Raw genomic sequence first — 21783 nt, 5'->3', positions numbered from 1 at the left:
GAAATTAGGTTCTCCTCTTTGTTTTGAATGTCATGTCTCAATTTATATATCTTAATGGGCCAATCCTTTCAAAAGCCCAAAACTCTTATTTATTTATTTGACCAATCCAAAACTCTACTCATGTGGGGACCCGGACGCTAATCATCTTCTTAATCGTCATTGGGATAATTGGATCAATGTAATTAATATGGGTCTACAATTTTTTTTTTTTTTATATATAGTGCGGAACGTAATGGAATCAATCTAATTATACATATCAGTATAATAGTACAAGTCTTGTACAACAAACATCAAACTCAAACTAAGGTGTAACAACTAAATGTCAAGTGTTCCAAACCCTATATACATCAAAGTCCGAAGTCTCCACTCAAATCACGATCTCTCTCATCTTCTTCCTGACCCCGATCCTGTCCCACCTGTTGCCATGCACACATAAAAACACGACAACAGCCGGATAATTCCGGTGAGAAATACATCCCAGTATAAATCAACAAAACATGCAATCATATAATCGATATAAAAGCATGAAACAAATATCAATCACATGTATTAAATCTGAAAACATAAATCGATATAAAACTGTAAATAACTCGTGACTCTACAGCTCAGACGAGACTCATTCCTAGTCTAGGGATCCCGGTTTCCAGACGTTGGCATACTATATCGAATCTCAGTAATAGAAGTAAATCCACTCCTAATCAAACATCGATATAAACCAAACATCAAGTGTCTTGACCTATCCGTCAAAGACTTTGGCACCTCCGCCAATAACTCCTCTGTGACAATGTGCAATGGGCCAGTGACTACTCTATCACCGTCTGGCACCTCTGTCACAAGACCAATCGTCTAATCACGCTTTCTATAACTCAATAGAACAAGCATATCAATTCAAATCAATGCATATAATAATAATAAGTATGTGGTTTAGGGAAACTCAAGTTATATCTAACTCGAGTCATTCTCCCAGGTTCGACATTGACTTATACCTTTCTTTCGTAGTCTCGGTCTGAAGCAATATAAGTGTTGAACTCAAGACTGTCTCTGTAAATCTGAAATGACATATCGAGAATAGCAATATCAACATTCCATTCACAATTCAATACCGAATCTGATCAATCTGAATTTAATTCAAATCAACGGCATAACGGCACAATCTCGATATCCCCGTCAATACAATAACAACATATATTAATTACAAACCATAACCCATATCCGTTACAATCTGTAATCAATCCATAATCCAAATCTGTTCAATTTCAATCGATAAAATTAGAAAATCATAACAATTCCAAAATCAACTTGTTCTTCGATCTGATTACGGTTCTATAATCTCTATATACTCAAGAACACATATCAACAATTAAATCACAAATCCTCCAACATCTAAATTTCGAAACATGCTGGAAATGGATGAAAATTACCTCCCCTTGAAGCTCTTAAGGTAAGGATCAAGAATCTATACTTGGATTAATAAGTTGATGGTTGGATGTTGCAAAATAAAGCTTTGAAGATAAAAAAAAACATTAAGGAAGCTAGCCATGGATACTCTCGGTTTTCCCCATGCCAATTCTGAATTTTAAGTAAACAATGACACGTTCAAGGGATGGCCAAGACAAGTGTCCCATTTCAATTTCCATATTTGCACTTTAGTCCCTCAACTTTTCACTATTTGCAAAACGGGCCCCGCTCAATCTTTTAATTCAATTTCAATCCTACTTAATTACAACAAAGCCGTGGAATCTAATTCACCATTCCAAAATTCGTAAACTAAATAATCTCGGATTAAGGTGATATAATCTCGGGCCTTACAATTCTCCCCCTCTGAGACATGATCTCGTCCTCGAAATCTCAAGCAATCATATCCCAAGTAATCAAATCAGAAATACCAGAAACTAAAATAGTAAACTCACATCAGTGAAATAACTCTGGGAATTCCTGTCTCATATTTGATTCAGTCTCCCAAGTAGCTTCTTCAATGCCATGGCGAGTCCACTGGACTTTCACAAGTGGGATGATCTTCGTTCTGAGTTGCTTTTCTTTACGATCAATAATCTGAACCGGTTTCTCAATGTAACTCAGAGATTCATCAAGCTCGGCCTCATTTGGCTGAATAATGTGAGAATCATCAGGGAGATACTTCCGCAGCATAGATACATGAAAGACATCATGTATTCCAGATAAAGAAGGCGGTAATGCAAGTCGATAGGCACGATCTCCTATCTTCTCGAGAATCTCATACGGCCCGATATATCGTGGAGACAACTTCCCTTTCTTGCCAAATCTGACAACTCCTCTGAAAGGTGAAATCTTCAGGAATACTCGGTCTCCTGCCTCAAATACCAACGGTCTCCGTCGAGCATTGGCATATTTGGCCTTTCTGTCTTGAGCAGTCTTCATTCTCTTCTGAATCAGCTTTACCTTTTCTGTCATCTCCCTGATCATATCAGGTCCAATCTCATGAACTTCAGAGATATCATCCTAATACAGAGGGGATCTGCACTTCTTACCGTACAACGCTTCAAATGGTGCCATCTCAATACTCGTCTGATAGCTGTTGTTGTACGAGAATTCACAAAGTGGCAATGCATCTTGCCAACTAGTNTTCTGTCTTGAGCAGTCTTCATTCTCTTCTGAACCAGCTTTACCTTTTCTGCCATCTCCCTGATCATATTAGGTCCAATCTCATGAACTTCAGAGATATCATCCCAATACAGAGGGGATCTGCACTTCTTAGCGTACAACGCTTCAAATGATGCCATCTCAATACTCGTTTGATAGCTGTTGTTGTACGAGAATTCACCAAGTGGCAATGCATCTTGCCAACTAGTGCTAAAATCAAGCACTACGGCTCTCAGCATATCTTCCAATGTCTGGATAGTCCTCTCTGACTGTCCGTCAGTCTGTGGATGATATGCAGTACTCAAATGCAACTTCGTACCTAGAGCCTGCTGTAAACTCTGCCAGAAGTGCGAAGTAAACCGAGGATCACGGTCCGATACAATCGACTTTGGCACTCCGTGCAATCTGACCACCTCTCTAACATAGATATCAGCCATCTGGTCATACCTGTATGTCATCTAATACGGAATAAAACATGCTGATTTGGTCAATCGGTCAATCACGACCCAAATCGCATCACAACCTCGGGAGGATCGCGGTAACTGCGTCACAAAATCCATGGAAATGTGATCCCATTTCCATTCAGGAATAGACAAGCTGTGCAGTAGTCCTCCTGGTTTCTTTCTTTCTGCTTTTACCTGTTGGCAATTCAGACACTTTGACACAACTCTTTGACATCAGATTTCATCTGTTTCCACCAAAACTGTGTCTTCAAATCATTGTACATCTTTCTGCCACCAGGATGAATGCTAAAACGACTGCGGTGCGCTTCTGTCAATATCTGTTGTCTCAATTCTGAAACATTCGGCACAACAATACGACTATTCACGTACAGTACATCATCACATACCTGATACTCTGACTGATGACCTACTCTGACCATCTCAATCGATTCCTGTACTTTCTGATCAACTTTCTGAGCCGCTTTAATTTTCAAAATCAGCTCTGGTTCAGCTCGAATAGCATATAATCTCAAAGGCTGACAATCTGTTTCAAATACTAATCCAGACAAACAGCAATCTTTTATCAAATTTGAAACACCTATAGTCGATAAGGACAAAGAACATACCTTTCGACTTAGTGCATCGGCTGCTGCATTCGATTTTCCTGGGCAGTATTTGATTTCACAATCAAAATCTTTAAGCAAATCAAGCCATCTTCGCTGTCTCATATTCAACTCAGACTGTGAAAACAAATATTTCAGACTTTTATGATCAGAATAAATTTCGAATTTCTCACCGTAGAGGTAGTGTCGCCATATCTTCAATGCGAATACCATGGCCGCCAAGTCAAGGTCATGAATTGGGTAGCGAGTTTCATGTGGCTTCAACTGTCTCGAAGCATAGGCAATGACATGGCCTCGCTGCATCAAAACACAACCCAAACCTCTGTGAGAAGCGTCACAATATACAACAAATCCACCAGTACCTGAGGGGATAGTCAGTATCGGTGCACTGGTCAATCTTTTCTTCGATGCCAGAAACCTGGACTCACAGTCTTCTGACCACACAAACGGAGCATTCTTCTGAGTTAACTGAGTAATCGGTTTGGCAATGCTCGAGAAATCTTTAATAAACCTACGGTAATATCCTGCCAAACCCATAAAACTGCGAATCTCTGGCACTGATGTCGGTCTCGGCCAAGAAATCACAGCCTCTACCTTGCTGGGATCAACTGATATACCATCTCCGGATATGATATGACCCAGAAATACTACCTGTCTCAACCAAAACTCACATTTCGACAGTTTAGCATATAATTTCTCAGCTCTCAGAATTTTCAACACAGTTCTCAAATGTTCTGCATGCTCAATCATATTCTTGGAGTAAATCAGAATATCATCAATGAATATAATCACAAAATCATCGAGATACTTTTGAAACACACGGTTCATTAATCCCATAAATACAGCCGGTGCATTCGTCAAACCAAACGGCATGACAATAAACTCGTAATGTCCATACTTGGTTCTGAATGCTGTCTTTGAGATATCAGAATCCCTGACTCTCAGCTGATGGTATCCAGATCTCAAATCAATCTTGGAATATACAGGTGAACCCTGCAACTGATCAAACAAATCATCAATGCGAGGTAAGGGATATTTATTCTTTACCGTTGCTTTGTTCAGTTGCCGGTAGTCGATACAGAGTCTCATAGAACCGTCTTTCTTTCTCACGAACAGTACTGGAGCACCCCACGGAGATACGCTCGGTCTGATATATCCTTTGGCCAATAGATCCTCCAACTGTTCCTTCAATTCTTTCAATTCAATCGGTGCCATTCGGTATGGCGCTCTTGATATCGGAACGGTACCTGGCATCAACTCACTGCTGAAGTCTATCTCTCGAATCGGAGGTAATCCAGGAATCTCATCTGGAAATACATCAGCAAACTCACACACCACTGGCAAATCCGCCAATGGTGGACTCGATTTCAGTAAATCAACTGAATAGACAATGAACCCCTCTGCTCCTTTCTGTAGCAATCGAGTCATAGCCATAACAGATATCAATGGAATTCTAGATCTAGAACCCTTGCCGCAAAATTTCCACTCGTCAGCCATGTCAGGTCTGAATCTCACAATCTTGTGGAAGCAATCAACGGTAGCTCTGTACTTGGTCAGCATATCAAGACCGATAATACAGTCAAAATCAGACAACCCAAGTACAATACAGTCTAGCTCAATCTCATGTCCGTCATACTGTAGCACACAAGATCTTACCGAAGTCACGGATATCAAACCTTTCCCCAAAGGAGAAGAAACAGATACTACAGTAGATAGGGACTCAACAGGCAATGCATGCATCAATGCAAATCTCTCAGAAATAAATGTATGCGATGCACCAGTATCAATCAATACATATGCAGGATAACCAGAAATAAAACAGTGACCTGCAACAACGTCATCAGGTGCGTCCTGTGCCTGCTCCTCAGTCAAAGCGAACACCCTGGCCTGCTGTCTAGGAGGCTGGCTCACTGTCTGGCTTCCTCCTGGCCTCTGCTGTGACTGGGTAGTTGGTGCTGGCTGGAAAGAATGAACGGCTGAGGGTCGTCTCCCTGTCTGAGCTACTGATCCAGATGACTCTGCTCCCTGGGATCCCTGAGAACCTCTCTGGGGACATACTCTAGCAAAATGTCCCTGCTGTCCGCAAATACGGCAACTGCCAAACACTCCTCGGCACTGCTCTGTGGAATGTCTCCCTCCACACGTGCTGCAATAAGGTCCTGTATAACTTTGGCTCTGACCAGTCTGTCTCGAGCCACTGGAACTGGAAGAACTGCTGCCAGACTTCTTAAACTGTCTTCCTCTGGCTTTCAAATAGTCCTTCTTTCCACCACTGCTGCTACCACTCTCAAATCTGGGAGGGGGTTGCTGTGGTCTCGGTGCTGGGGCAACATATGAAGCTCCCCTCTGTCTCATCAGACCAGCTTCTGCTCCCTTTGCTCTATTCAGGGCGTCAGCAAAGTTGTTTGGTCGCCCAGTGTTCACCAATGTAAATATCTCCGGATTCAAGCCATTGATGAACTGATCAGCCACCGCTTCTTCATTCTCGGCCACATGTGGAGCAAATCTCAGTAGTGTAGAGAATTTAGACACATATTCCTCAATGTTCAACTGCCCTTGTCTCAGATTCGCAAACTCAGCACCTTTATCCTTTCTGTATGACACAGGGAAGAATCTCTGATAGAATTCGGTTTTGAAGACATTCCAGGTAATAGGCGTACCTCGTTGCTCCAAGGCCCTCTTGGTCGTAATCCACCAGTTCTTGGCAACATCATGCAACTGGTGTCCTATCAGTTTCACTCTCCGCTCATCAGTGTAGTCCAAAGAGTCAAACAGCATCTCAATGTCATCTAACCAACTCTCACAATCAACTGAAGTCTCAGTACCCTTCAGAGTCGGTGGATGGAACGACTGAAATCTCTTCAGCAAGGTTTCCATTCGTGTTGCTGTCACATCCATCGGATTTGCAGAGGTACTGCCCTGTTCTGTGATTCTTCGAGGAGGCATACCTGATTATCACAAGGGTTAGAAATCACATAATAAATATGTCTCAGTCCCTTTCTGAGCATCTTACCTCTGATAAAGAATCGGTTCTGATCCATTTCAAGAATACATATCACCATATCAAAATCAGATAATTCAGGTAAACATGTATTAAGGTAAAAAAATCATGCTAGCAATCAAAAACAGGAAAGAAAACACATTCTACCCCGCTCACTAGCTCCAATCTCAATCTAAAGGATCTATCGCTCTGATACCAACTGTTGTGGGGACCCGGACGCTAATCATCTTCTTAATCGTCGTTGGGATAATTGGATCAATGTAATTAATATGGGTCTACAATTTTTTTTTTTATATATAGTGCGAAACGTAATGGAATCAATCTAATTATACATATCAGTATAATAGTACAAGTCTTGTACAACAAACATCAAACTCAAACTAAGGTGTAACAACTAAATGTCAAGTGTTCCAAACCCTATATACATCAAAGTCCGAAGTCTCCACTCTAATCACGATCTCTCTCATCTTCTTCCTGACCCCGATCCTGTCCCACCTGTTGCCATGCACACATACAAACACGACAACAGCCGGATAATTCCGGTGAGAAATACATCCCAGTATAAATCAACAAAACATGCAATCATATAATCGATATAAAAGCATGAAACAAATATCAATCACATGTATTAAATCTGAAAACATAAATCGATATAAAACTGTAAATAACTCGTGACTCTACAGCTCAGACTAGACTCATTCCTAGTCTAGGGATCCCGGTTTCCAGACGTTGGCATACTATATCGAATCTCAGTAATAGAAGTAAATCCACTCCTAATCAAACATCGATATAAACCAAACATCTAGTGTCTTGACCTATCCGTCAAAGACTTTGGCACCTCCGCCAATAACTCCTCTGTGACAATGTGCAATGGGCCAGTGACTACTCTATCACAGTCTGGCACCTCTGTCACAAGACCAATCGTCTAATCACGCTTTCTATAAATCAATAGAACAAGCATATCAATTCAAATCAATGCATATAATAACAATAAGTATGTGGTTTAGGGAAACTCAAGTTATATCTAACTCGAGTCATTCTCCCGGGTTCGACATTGACTTATACCTTTCTTTCGTAGTCTCGGTCTGAAGCAATATAAGTGCTGAACTCAAGACTGTCTCTGTAAATCTGAAATGACATATCGAGAATAGCAATATCAACATTCCATTCACAATTCAATACCGAATCTGATCAATCTGAATTTAATTCAAATCAACGGCATAACGGCACAATCCCGATATCCCCGTCAATACAATAACAACATATATCAATTACAAACCATAACCCATATCCGTTACAATCTGTAATCAATCCATAATCCAAATCTGTTCAATTTCAATCGATAAAATTAGAAAATCATAACAATTCCAAAATCAACTTGTTCTTCGATCTGATTACGTTTCTATAATCTCTATATACTCAAGAACACTTATCAACAATTAAATCACAAATCCTCCAACATCTAAATTTCGAAACATGCTGGAAATGGATGAAAATTACCTCCCCTTGAATCTCTTAAGGTAAGGATCAAGAATCTATACTTGGATTAATAAGTTGATGGTTGGATGTTGCAAAGTGAAGCTTTGAAGATAAAAAAAACATTAAGGAAGCTAGCTATGGATACTCTCGGTTTTCCCCATGCCAATTCTGAATTTTAAGTAAACAATGACACGTTCAAGGGATGGCCAAGACAAGTGTCCCATTTCAATTTCCATATTTGCACTTTAGTCCCTCAACTTTTCACTATTTGCAAAACGGCCCCCGCTCAATCTTTTAATTCATTTTCAATCCTACTTAATTACAACAAAGCCGTGGAATCTAATTCACCATTCCAAAATTCGTAAACTAAATAATCTCGGATTAAGGTGATATAATCTCGGGCCTTACAACTCAGGTGGAATAAAAGGAATAAAATTCATTCTCAGCAAATAAAGGGAAACTCATCATCAATTATTTCTTTAATTATCAAGATTATTTTACCTTATTTCCAAAATTAAGTTTTTACTTCTTCTTTTGAACAAATCTACAAATAAGATAAAATAAAATCAAATAAGCACAAAATAAAGAATGAAAATTTAAGATAAGCACAAAAATGAAATCCCTAAAATTCGATAGAATTTGAACTTATCAGTTGCCTTGTACGATGTATCATTAACAATATGCAAATTAAACTTATTGGCACAATAACCTCGATGAGCATTTAGTTTTCGCAATTGACCAAATGCAACTCGCTAAATAATAGGAGAATTGAATTCGACATTTTGCAATGTTATCTACGACCAAAAATAAGTTAGTTGATGTTTATATGTTAGCAAAATAATAATATTATTTTGAACCAGCTGTTGACCAACTGAACCAGATCAGCAGCTAACTAAATGAACTGAACCAGCTGCTGACCAACTGAACCAGCTGAACTGAACCGAATCAGCAGCTGACCAACTAAACTGAACTGAACTGAACTAGATGCTGAACAGTTGAACTGAATGACCAGTTGAGTTGACCAGAGTTTACCAGTCGGTAAAACGTCCAGCAAGGTGAATTTGACCATTGCAATTTCAGAAACAGTACAGAAACTTTCCAAACGGTCATATTCTTGTGTCTAACGTATATATCATTGTTTGGGCTTATAAATACAACATCTAGAAGATCAAACAAGAGCTTTTGAAGTCTCTGAACATCGATAAACAAATTCGTGTCTATTTGTTTATTGAATTTACTTATCATTTTCATAGTTTTAAAGATGCATTGTTGAAGCATTTTATGTGTTCTTCAAATATCAATATATTGCATACAAAGTGTTTGATAAAATGCTTCAACTAAAATATTTTTACTCATTCAACTTGCATTTTTAAATGCTTTACAAAATATTTAATCGGTTTCTACGAAGGATTATTTCGAGTGTTTTCTGCTTGATTTCATATCAAACTCGATTTAATTTATCGATGTTCACTATTTCAAGAACCGAGCTATTGTAGCTCAACGATTTACTCCCCAAACCGATCCTATAACTTACATAGCATTTGAACAATCTCAAAATTTTTTTCTGCAACAACTCCTCAACACCAGAAACACTCATATCAGGATTTTATGCACACATGGTATTCTCATACATACCGTAATAAATTAAGTTTCATTATAAAATTGTAAATAAATGTTGGACCATATAAATGTTTGTTGAAAAAATTAAATCCACTTAAAGAATTTACTTTTGTACCTCACAAAGAGCTTGATTTCAACACAATTAAGTAGAACATAAGTAGCAACAAAATGATATTCTTATGCACGAGCCATCTAGATCTTGCAGCGCCAATCGGTTGACCATAAAGTCAAAATATGGTTAAATATTTGAGTTTTGATCATTAACGTTATGAAATTGTACTTGCCTAGTTTTTCATTCCCTATTCATTATTCAATCACTGAAGTAATGTTGAAAAATATCAACGACTCCCTAACCAAGTATGCATTACATATGGATCCCTCAGCTCGTGCCTTGTTACACACTGTGTTCTTCAACTTACATTAAAATATTTCAAAAAAGTATATCTATCTGAATTGTGCGGGACTCGCAACGTGGGCTTCATAAAAAAGATGTATAAAAAAATGTTCCACCGAGTCAAAGAAACTGAATGAAAGTATATTTTCCAAACTATACAAAATGATAGGGATATGTTCATCTAGGTGTATCATATCACTTTGTTTAAAATTTTTGAATGCAACATGTATTAAATGTTGCATGAGTGCATGAAAAAAATGACTCTTCGTCCCAAACATGTGTAACTTGTTCATGTCCACACAACAAGACATTTTCGAAATATAGCCATCGGAGAATCACACATCCTTCAACCATCTAAATTAAAATTTCCTTGCATTCTTTTCAAGTTTGTAACTCGCTTTAGGATATCTTCTCGTAACACCATGAAGATGTAACTCTGGTCATATACCTATTTCAAATTTAGTGTTATCCTCTGTATGTCATGGAATATTCATCACCATGTTAAATACATCGCCGAAAACATTTTTATCAAAATTCATGACATCCAAGTTGTGTCTTATCAAGTTGATCGTCGAGTAGGGAAGCTCTCAAAAAAATATTGTTTCATCTCCTTCCACATTTGATCAAGTTACACATTTCTTTGTTTTTGTCTCAGATTTTACCTCATACGAAGGTCAAAAATCTAAATTGTCCAATTCATTAAGTAATTCATCTCCTAGTAACAATCGGGGCAGATTGCAACACACTTCCACCGCAGATGAACATATGCCTATTGAGATGTAGTGGGTGATATTCAGATAGGAACTTCCTGTGATTGTCGAACACAAGGTCTTGCCAATACAAGGTAGATTGAACGCCTCTGAATCTAACATGTAGTAAGGATCTGCTTGTTTTCTAGCTGTGCTCCAACCTTATAGCATCGCTTACACTGGGAAATCGGTTGTTGTCCACAACAACACAACTCTTAAAGTGAAATTTTTCTCTACGTGAATGTCTTATGTATCAGAACCATTAGACCAAAGTGATTGAAATTATGAAATCAATGGCGGATGGAAAACATCAAGTTTATTTTTTAGAATACTTGGACTAGGTGCAATCACAGCCAAGAACTTATATTATTCTTTCATACACATCCAATTTGCCAGTTTATATGTAGTCAAAACTCACAAGCCGCGATGAATATTGTTGACCACTTTGACCAAAAGCTTGGAAGCCATCAGTCGACAGTCCTCTAATCTCATGTTTCGAATCTCTGATTCAAAATATTGGTGTATAGCGTCAAAATGACGCTGTCACGCCCCGAGACCGGGGTTAGTCGACACCGGCGTTATTCAACAATCACATTATTGCTAAACAACAAGCCTCGTTTTTACAATAGTAACTCTGAAAACGGTAAAAATCTGCGGAAGCGTTCACAACTAGAATTAAAAACTCACAAGAACGTATTCTTAATTAAAATTCTTCATGCGTCCACTATCAGCCCAAAAACTGATGTCTGCTTCTTCTTTCTCTATTTCTTCTTCTGATTTATCTGGGAGGGTAGAGTAAGGGGTGAGTATTTTGGGAATACTCAGTAAATGGGGGAATTATCGAACACCACATAAAAATTTCCAAATTTTCTAAAATAACATATATTTACAGCATGCTTTTCATAATTGTAACACTGCAATTTTTCACCTTTCATGGTTTACTGACGTCAGTCCCTAAGTTTTAATCCTCTAAGGGGGCGAGGCCGTAAAACAGTTCTATCCCACTGTTAAGGGCCATATGTTGGAATTCCACCCATTTTCAGTGAATCCTCACAGTGTCCTCACAAAAACGTAACAAGATTTAAAAAAACGTAGACTGTGTTCGACCGCATTTTTTTCTTTAAAAGAAAAACACATAACCCAAAAATTTAAAACTTTAAAAATTTGCCCACTTACCTTAAACCTAGAAGAAATCATGAAGAATTCCAAACTATAGAAGAATCATGCAACCGACACTTCGAACACGCAACAGCACATCGGCCGGAAAATCAGCAATCTTGAAAAATTCATTGTGCCTTATTGAACCGTTGGATCGGGCTCAAACTTTTACAGTACGACCAAAATTATATCAATAAATTATGAACGGTGGAGATCGGGTTTGGAAGTCTTTTTAACCTGTTTATGGATGAAAAACCGTAGGTATGCTGTTTCTCGCGTAGAATCTGAGCAGTTTTCTTGCAAAGGCTATAAACGAAAACCTAACTGTTGGATTTGGCCGAATTTTGGATATGTTATTCGAAACATATGGAAGCACATTCTGAACGGTGGAGATCTGATTCCGAGTACCCGAGAGAGAGAAACGAATTTTTGAACTTGGACATAATTTTGCTGACTCGTGCAGAATTTTCGGAGAGAATTTCGAAATTAATGAGATAAATTTCGAAAATTTGATGTATAAATGAGGTGTAAATTCTGAATGGGAGCTTCTCCTATTTATAGGAAGGTGGCTGCTATCTTGATCGTGTATTATCTTCGCGTTTGAACTTTGAATCAAACTTTAAATCTAGGATAATTATCATTCTTTATCCGTTATCTTGGATAATTTTTCGAAATCTAAATATCCATCCCTTGGATATTTCGAAATTTAGAGATCATATTATCCTCTGTTTAATCTCTATCCAGGTATATCAAATCTTAGATCTTTATCTGGTAAAAATCTTTCCAACTTTGAATTTTTATCTCCAACTTTATCTGCATATATCCAAATTCCTTATTTAATTCTTGGATTGTGATAGACTTATTTATTATCTCAAGTTCAAAATATATGCACAATATTATCTTAAATCTTGAGCTTCAAAAAATATTGTACACGATATAATTATCCACCCAACTTTAGATAAACTGCAAATCTTACATTCAAATAAAATAATGAGATAGATACTCAATATTGAATAATCCTAGCACACTTAAATTACAGAAAATATTATCACGATCACAAAATCTTGGGTTTTACAGACGCCACATTGGCAAATCAGAAGGGTGTGTCATTGTTTCACTATCATAATGGTGGTCGTGGTGCCACCACATATGTGAGGTTGTAGCAGTTGAAGCACATAACCTTTGTAGATGAGCAGTGATTGGAAAGTAATATATCTTTTTGTATGGAGTTTGCTTCTTAGCATTCTGATATCTACGCCTACCAAATCTCTTTCTCGGCTGATTTTATCATCTCATACAATGATTTTATGTAGTTTTGAGGAATTTCTGAATCGTCATCAAGATGATTTGATGGGGGGTTATTCTTCATCAAATCATTTTAAATTTTCTTTGATATTAAAATTATCTTGAAAATTATTATTGAACATAGCCGGATCATTAGGTGCAATTATTTATGGTTCGGTAACTACATTTAGAACACGATACAATGAATACGGAGTATCAAGATTAATATTTGGATATAACAGGCAAACATACTTCTCTCCATGATAATACCAACAATAATACTCAGGTATAAATTCATACCATCCTTAGTGTACTTTAACTATTTCTTCGTCTAATTAATTTTTGTTCTAACATTTTTGTGGTTGCATAGATGTTGCATATTTTCTGTTCGCAAGTGCACGGTTGTCAAGTTTTAATATAAGAGAGTTAAGTATCTTTCTCACGATGAGTGTATGAATAAAAGTATATCAGTGCTTGTAGTTAAAATAGTCACAACTTTATCTAGAAAAATCAATAAAAAGTTTGGTCTACATTCATTTTAATCAATTGCAAATAAATATTAATCTAATATCAGATTGAGAAAATATCAATGAGAGAAAACATCTAGAGGAGTGATTTCATTTAATTTCCACGATAACTATTCCCAGTTGAGTTTATATTCATGAACTCCAGTCATTTAATGGCCAAGAACACTTAATTATTTTATTCCTCCTTTCCTAAGTGACGAATAAAGCGTATCATTCAAACTCAGATTCATACATTCCTAATAAAAATCTAAGCTCAAGTGATATATTCAAATGATAATCTTACCTAGGCCTCGCTAAAGTTATACGCCTTCCGAACAATATAGACATTTAACGATGTGTTTCTAATGATCCTTAATTCTAGTCTCTCTCCCAATTGTAGAATTAATCAGATAACAATCAATTTGTGGCCAGTAAATTGAAATCAAATAAAAACTAGAAAACACAATTAAATCAAAAGGAATCCAATCATATAAACTACTGAGTCAGAATTATCGTGTCGACAAAGCTAGGTCATCCTCTATAATAGAAAAGTTAGCTCATAGCAAAATATAAACATAAACAACACATGTTTGAATATTTAGACATCTCGATACAAGAATTAAAAAGAGGCAAAAGATCATATAGCAAATCAGAAGTGGCGTCTCTGTCCCCATATTTGTCGTTCTTCGTCATTGCGATCAATCCTTGCGCTTCAGATCGTCTCCAACATGTGCTCTGCGTCTCTCTCATATTTTCCTCTTAAAAACGGCTTCCTTTCATCAGGAACCTTTTCTCCTTTTTTATGTCTCGTCCGGGCCCGTAAAAGAAAGCCCAATTCTCGCTTCCTAGGTACTAGCGCCGTGGTGCTGCCAGGTGCACATAGGGTCGAGGTTTGGCGCCGCGACGCTAGGTGTGTAGCACCTCGACGCTCATCCTTCGCCAACTCATCCTTCGCCAATTTTGGTGCCGCGGCGCTAGTTTGTAATGCTTAGGCACTTGTTCTTATTCTTGAAGCCTTAGCGCTGCGACGCTTGATCCTTGGTATTGTGGCTCTTGTTCACCAACATCTTAATATCAAAAACACCTCTAATTGCCATCAACCATCCAATAGTTGTTAATCTCCTACAAGACACAAAAATAACAAATATCAAGTGTAATTCTGTCCGAAATAACATAATTCAAATTTATTCTCAGAGAAATTAAGTGCAATTATTGCACAGTACAATTCTTGTACTTATGAATAGACAACGTATTTTGCCATTTAATAAACATTCCAGATGACTTATTTCAAACTACACAAATGCCTCTACACCACTATAATACTCCTGGGTTATGAATACATTATCCAACCTATGATGCATCCAAGTTCTATCTTTGTTATTCGTTTAATCCTGCAAATAGATTGACAATTGTATTGATGATTTTGATTTAATTTTGATAGTTATTTGGAATAATTATCGAAGAGTAATATTATTTATTAAAATGAGAACATGATAGAAATAAAATGTATATAAAATACTAATAAATATTTTGAAAATTTTAAAACAAATACTTATAACATACATTACTTGGCTACAAATTAAATTTTCTCTAATAATAGTACAAGTACTATCGATATGAATTTATAAAAATAAGTAAATTAAATCTTTATAGAGATATACATATATTTAAACTATTTAAAAACTTTTTTTTTTGACGAGAATATTTAAAAACATTTAAAATTAGGAAAAATATTGCATTGATAATTAGAGGTCTAAGTTAAATCAAATATTACATGATAATACTGATATTAATAATAAATATAATATTTGAATTGATAATTACAAATTTCATTAAATTTAAAAATATATAAATAAATTAAAATTTTAAAAATAAGTTTTTTTTAAATTGGTCAAAATATTGAATAATAATTTAATTATAATATTATAATACTTATAATATTATAATTTTATAATTATAATATTATAATACTTATAATATTTAATACTTAAAATTATAATATTTAATACTTAAAATTATAATATTATAATACTTAAAATAAAAATTAATACAAATAATTATATGCATAATTATACTTAGCTTGTTACATAGTAAATATATATTTATACAATTATTATAAATTAACATATATAAATAAATTCACTATAGCACATGTATTAATCTATATATACTAGTTACATATAACATACAATAAACTAGTACAATAAATTAAATAATATAACATACAACAATTTTGTAGGACCGGTTGCTTGTTGCTTTACCAAAAATTATAGCTGGTGGTAATGGTGCAACTCAAATATTTTAAACTATACATGTAAGATCCAAAATGCTATAATGTAATCCAACTGCATGCAAATCAAGAAAAAAATGAACAATTACTAATTAAATTATTTTAATTGCATTAATTAAATGTAGTAGACATGTTTACATATTTAAAATATAATTTTCTGCTAGAATGCATAAAACTGTGTTTTAAAGGCTATTCGAGACACGATCGAGGAACGGAGACCGGTGAATGTAAAAGAAATTTTTTTAATAAATGATTATTTTTAATTATTTAATATATAGTATATTTAATATGTTATTTTCGAAAATGGTGTCTTTTGTCAAGTCGTATTTTAAACCTGCAATTGATTTTTGACGAAAACAAGGACTTTTTGGAGGTTTAGTTAATTTTTTCGAAAACCTTCCTAAACGAGAAATTTTACATACATTATAATGGATCTAATGGACTTATTATACAAAGGTTATTGAGCCTAACTTTCTATCCAATTATTTATTTCAAAACTTGACCTTTATTCAAGCCCTAAACTTGCAAAAAACACACGCACACAACAATCTAGACTCCTAGTTTTCTCTCCATTAGCACACGCACGCACACACTTATTTTCAAGGCTTTTCACGTGAACTTTGAGGAAGAAAACGCAGCAAGGCTCTTTCGTCTCTCCGCCAACGTTCTTCGAGTCTAGGATTATTTTTCGTGAAGGCATGCCTTAACCTTTCTTTGCTCATCGTTCATACCATATTACGTGTGATTATACATGCTTGCATGAAAAATATGATTCCATTTTTATACATGGAGAACTTAATTTTTCTTGCATAATTCTTTATATTATTAATGCACCAAGGGGCTGCCAAGATAGGACCATTTTCAGAGGGTTTAAGGGTCTTAAGAGGCATTATGTAGGCCTGGTATGGTGCATGGTAATAGGGGCTGCGTGATTTTGGCTTTGGTGGAACTAGGGCACGGTTTTGGATTCTAGAAGGGCGCGGCTGCGTGCTGCGTTTGGGTCGCATCCAGGGGTCCTAAGAGGGCTGAGTCAAGATCCTAAATGGTTGAGGAAAGGTTTGTAAAACCCGTTAAATCAGACTACGTATAAGCCATGCATAATTACTATTATTTAAATTAAAAATGATTTTTATGCATGAGGATTTAAATTCATTCTTTTAAAATTGGTTGAGTTATTATTATTTATTTTACGCAGTATTTTAGTTTTTATCTTTTCAGTTAAGTAAGTGAGGCCGGACAGAAGTTGGAGTATTAAGATAAAATTAAATGATAAGAAAATATTCCTAGAATTTATTCAAGATAAAGGATAATTTATTTTAATGTAAAAGAATGTTTAAGAATTAAATTAATTAATTAGAGATAAGTAGTGAATAAATTCTTTTATGTCCAATAATTTAATTAAAAGCCTAAATTAAAATATGTGACCAATTGAGATAAGTTAATCTAGGCTTATTTGATTTAAGAAATTATAACTTAACATGTTAGTAATTTATTTTAAGAATTAGCCATGCATGCAAGAAAATCTTTATCCTAAATTAATTTATTAATTCACTAAAATACATAATAAGTGTTTAAAACTTTAATGAGTTAAAATTCAATAATTAAGCAATACTTTCCCTCCATTATCTTGCAATTTTCGGCCATCACCTAAAAGATTGAAATTAAGTTTGACAACTCATTTTCTTTGATTCTTTTCCTTATCCATTCTTGGTAGATAATCCCTTCATTTTTAATCACCAATAATTATTGAATTAAACAATATCCCACCCCATTTTAATAGTAGATTTCGGCCACCTCCTTGATAGGATTTAAAATATTTGGCAACTCTCAATCTTTAATTCATTTCCTTATTTTTTTTTTTTGGAAGATAATTCCATCACACTTAATCTTCAATAATTATTAATTAGGCCATTTTCTACCTTATTTTGAATGAAGAAAATCGGCCACCCCTTCAATCAAATCAAATCACTCCTCATTCCTTATCTATCAAACACTAGGATAGAAAGATTGGTTGGCCATTTCAAATCTCATTTATCTTGCAATCATTCCCTTCATTTCCTTTCCTTCTCTCCCTCACCATTTCCACCGAAATTCAGTAGCAAAACCTCTCAAAAAAAAAAAACGTGAGAAGCAAGAGGAAAAACAAGGAAGAAAACAAGAAAGTAAAGCAACTCCGTCTCCGCCGCGCCGTGTCGTCGTATTAATTTGTTTTCTTTTCAAACAAATTTCCAAGCATGTTTATATTATCTTTTGCTCTTCAATCAAGTCATATTATTATTTTAAAACATCATATGTGCATGAATCACGAAGAAAAACCGATTTTTGGACAGCAACATTTTCAAAAATATTGTGCAGATTTTCGGCTCATTCATTGTGCCTTCACGGTTTTGTTGTTTTGATGATTTCAGGGTTGGGCTCGATTCCAGGCATCCAAGGCTGCATCTAGGATTGTTATAGGGTGTGTTAGGAAGAGATGGTCCATTGGTTCGAGTTCATTCGCCACAGAAACACGCATTTGACAGCAACCTTTCATAGCCGCCATTTCGAGTCTCAATTTCTGATTCTTGCTTGTCTAAGGCGAGGGTTCGGATCTTGGTTGGCCTAGGGCCTGTAACCATGATTAGAACTCTTCCCTAGTATGTCTAAGACGTGACCAAGTCGGCCTTTCAAGGCTTGGTCCATGGTTCCATCGGTTTTAAAAATAAGACAACGCAAGTGTCCCACAGTTTCGATTTCTGATTTTTCTCTGTGTGAGTTGGTTCGGTTTTGAGGTTTGGTGTGGATCTTGGTTGGCTTTTTATCTATTAGACATGGTTCACACAATACCTCATGATGTCTAGATCAAGCCATGGTCGATCATATGACCATTGGAGTGACCAAGACAGCAAGAGAAGCACTACACCCCCACGCATGCACAGCTTGGCTCTCGGGTGGGAGTGTGGCATTGTTTCGGGTGTGGCTTGGATTGTGGCTGGCCTAGAGCCCTTAGCCATGGTTCAAATCATACTTTAGGATGGTCGTAAGAGGCTCTGGTCGGTGGTTCAAGCCCCAATGGGCAATAGCCTCGCAAACGAAGCGATGCAAGTACAAGTGTTGTTGCTGTAATTGGACAGCAGCTTGGGGTTCGGTTCAGAGGTGTCGTTTGATTTCTCGGTTGGCTTTTAGCCTATTGCCTTGGACTGGACAGTACCTTACTGAGTTAGAAAGGTCATGTTTTTTGCCGTTAGTGATTTGGTTAAGTTTAGAGGTCGTACGAGTATTTACGGTGCAATGTTCCAAAGTGACTCTCGAAAGAGCGTTTCATGATTTTGGCCACCATTCACATTTTTTCGTGTACTACAGCCTAGGGTCATGTCTTCCAGTATTTTAGGTGTAATTTAATCATGGCTAAACGATGGTTCAATGTCAGTTCGGGTTGGTACGAAGCCATGGTTAAATACCAAGTTTGTTGGGCGTAATTGTCTCGTTTTTGGTTCAGTTATGAAGTGTTGGTCAAGTTAAGTTTATTTGCATGATCCTCATGTTAGAATTAGGTCGCAGCGAGCCTGATAACGATTCAACTCATTCGGTAAAATAAAACAGGATTTTAATTATATTACGTGCGTAAAAATATAAAATGTTTATTTTGAGATATATTCTATATGTCTTGTGGCTACCTCACGCTTATGGGATTCAGGTTATGGGATTATTAATTCACCCGGTGACTTACGACCGGTTCATGTTCATGTATGGGTACGGATATCCAGTCCAAGGGCTGTGATGATCTTTACCGCCAAGTATACTGTGGTTTAGTCTGATCAGACGATTCATGTTATGTTATGTTATGGGCCACTTGCGTAGAACATATTCTCAACAGAAAATTATGATATGCTTTATGACCGGGCTCTATCGAGCAAACATTTTACGTACGATTTTCAGTTATGCAATATTTTATAATTACCAATGACACGATTTTTACGTTACGTTTTACGATATGATATTTTTACGTTGCATGCGATTTTATGATATATTTACTTGTTATCCACGATATATGCATGCTGAGTCTTTAGACTCACTAGACTTGATTGTTGTAGGTACTGATGAGGTCGAGACCGGGGGCGGGGACCAGTGAGCTAGCTTAGGTCGGCAGTAGTAGGAACCCGAGGACCTCATGCCTCAGTTTATTTATCATTATTATGCAAACTCATTTTTATCACGATGAATTATTTTAAGTTATTGTTTTGAAACAAATATTTACTTCCACTGCTATTTTAACATTAAACTTTTTATCAGTTTATTTTATGAATGAAGCACGTTATTTATTTTTAATAAGAAAAATTTTAAATAATTCCGCAAATTTACAAATACGAAATATGGGCCTCTACAAGGTTGGTGCGAGGAGAAGGGATGTAGGAACGTGAGGCTTGGTCAATCGAGCCTTGAAGGGCGTGATCTTGAGGGCTGCAAGTGCATGGCTAGCTAGGGCTTGTCCAGTATAGTCCTAAGGGTTCAGTCTAGGTCCTAGGATGGTTGCATAGGGTCTGGACATGTTGGTTAAGGGCTAGGCTCGAAGGACTTGAAGTTCGTTAGAGTTAGGGTTTTCGAACAAGGGCAAGAAATTCAGTAGCGTTCTAAGCTTTTCCAAGTGCTTTAAATAGCTTGAATTGGTTGAAAAAGGGGTTGGTCATATATTATTAAGCTATGGTTAAAGTTTGGTTAAGTTTCGAGTTAATTCGGCTTAAAACCGGAACTTCGTTTTCAAGTTTTAAAACGAATTACGAATTTAGTCAAGAAGCTTAAGTTTATATCTAAGAAATATATATGGGTGTATTTTAAGGTGTTATGGTAAGTTTGGATGAATTCAGATCGTCATTTTAAGATCCAAGGGTAAATTGGGAAAGTTATGGTTTTGAGGGCAAAACGGTCATTTTACACCTAAAAAATGTTAGACGTCCTGGCAGCGTGCTGAATGCTGTAATGAATGTTAAATAGTTTATTTTGAAAGGTAATGGAGTTTTATGATAGAAAACGATAAATGTTAAAGAATGAGTTGCATGTTTGGTTTTAAGAAAATGTTATCTGCATGAATTTTTATAAAAGATGAATATGATAAAATGTTTTGAAAGAGGTAATTTGATTGTAACTAATATGCACACGAATACGAATACGAAATGACACGATAACATGTAAGGCCAAGGTTCAGTTGACGGGTGAGAGTGTCGTTGATGTCCCCGCCGCCTAGTACCATGGTAATACGTAAGATTGATCATCGACCAATAGCTAATACGAAAGTCGCAATTAATGATCTGAATTCAATAAAGAGAAACATATATGTATATGATGAAAGGAAAAGTATATGATGAAAGAAAAAGTTTTAAAGTTTATGTATGTTCATGGTAAAGCTATTTTTATTAAAATTATTTCACACGATTGCATGTGGATGTATACGTATTACTTGTTATAATGGTTAAGATTTGCCGAGTCATTTAACTAAGTGTGAATGATGCAGGTGAAGATGTTTATGATGATATTGGAAGACTTGATGGTTGAACTGGACTAATGTTGCTTATAACCCGAAGCAATTGCTAATTTTTCCACATTATGATTTACATTACTTTAAATATTTTAAGGACTTTTG

Source organism: Primulina huaijiensis, chromosome 18 (genome assembly GCF_012295235.1).
Source record: "Primulina huaijiensis isolate GDHJ02 chromosome 18, ASM1229523v2, whole genome shotgun sequence".
NCBI classification, from domain to species: domain Eukaryota; kingdom Viridiplantae; phylum Streptophyta; class Magnoliopsida; order Lamiales; family Gesneriaceae; genus Primulina; species Primulina huaijiensis.
Note: the sequence above shows the minus strand (reverse complement) of the source record.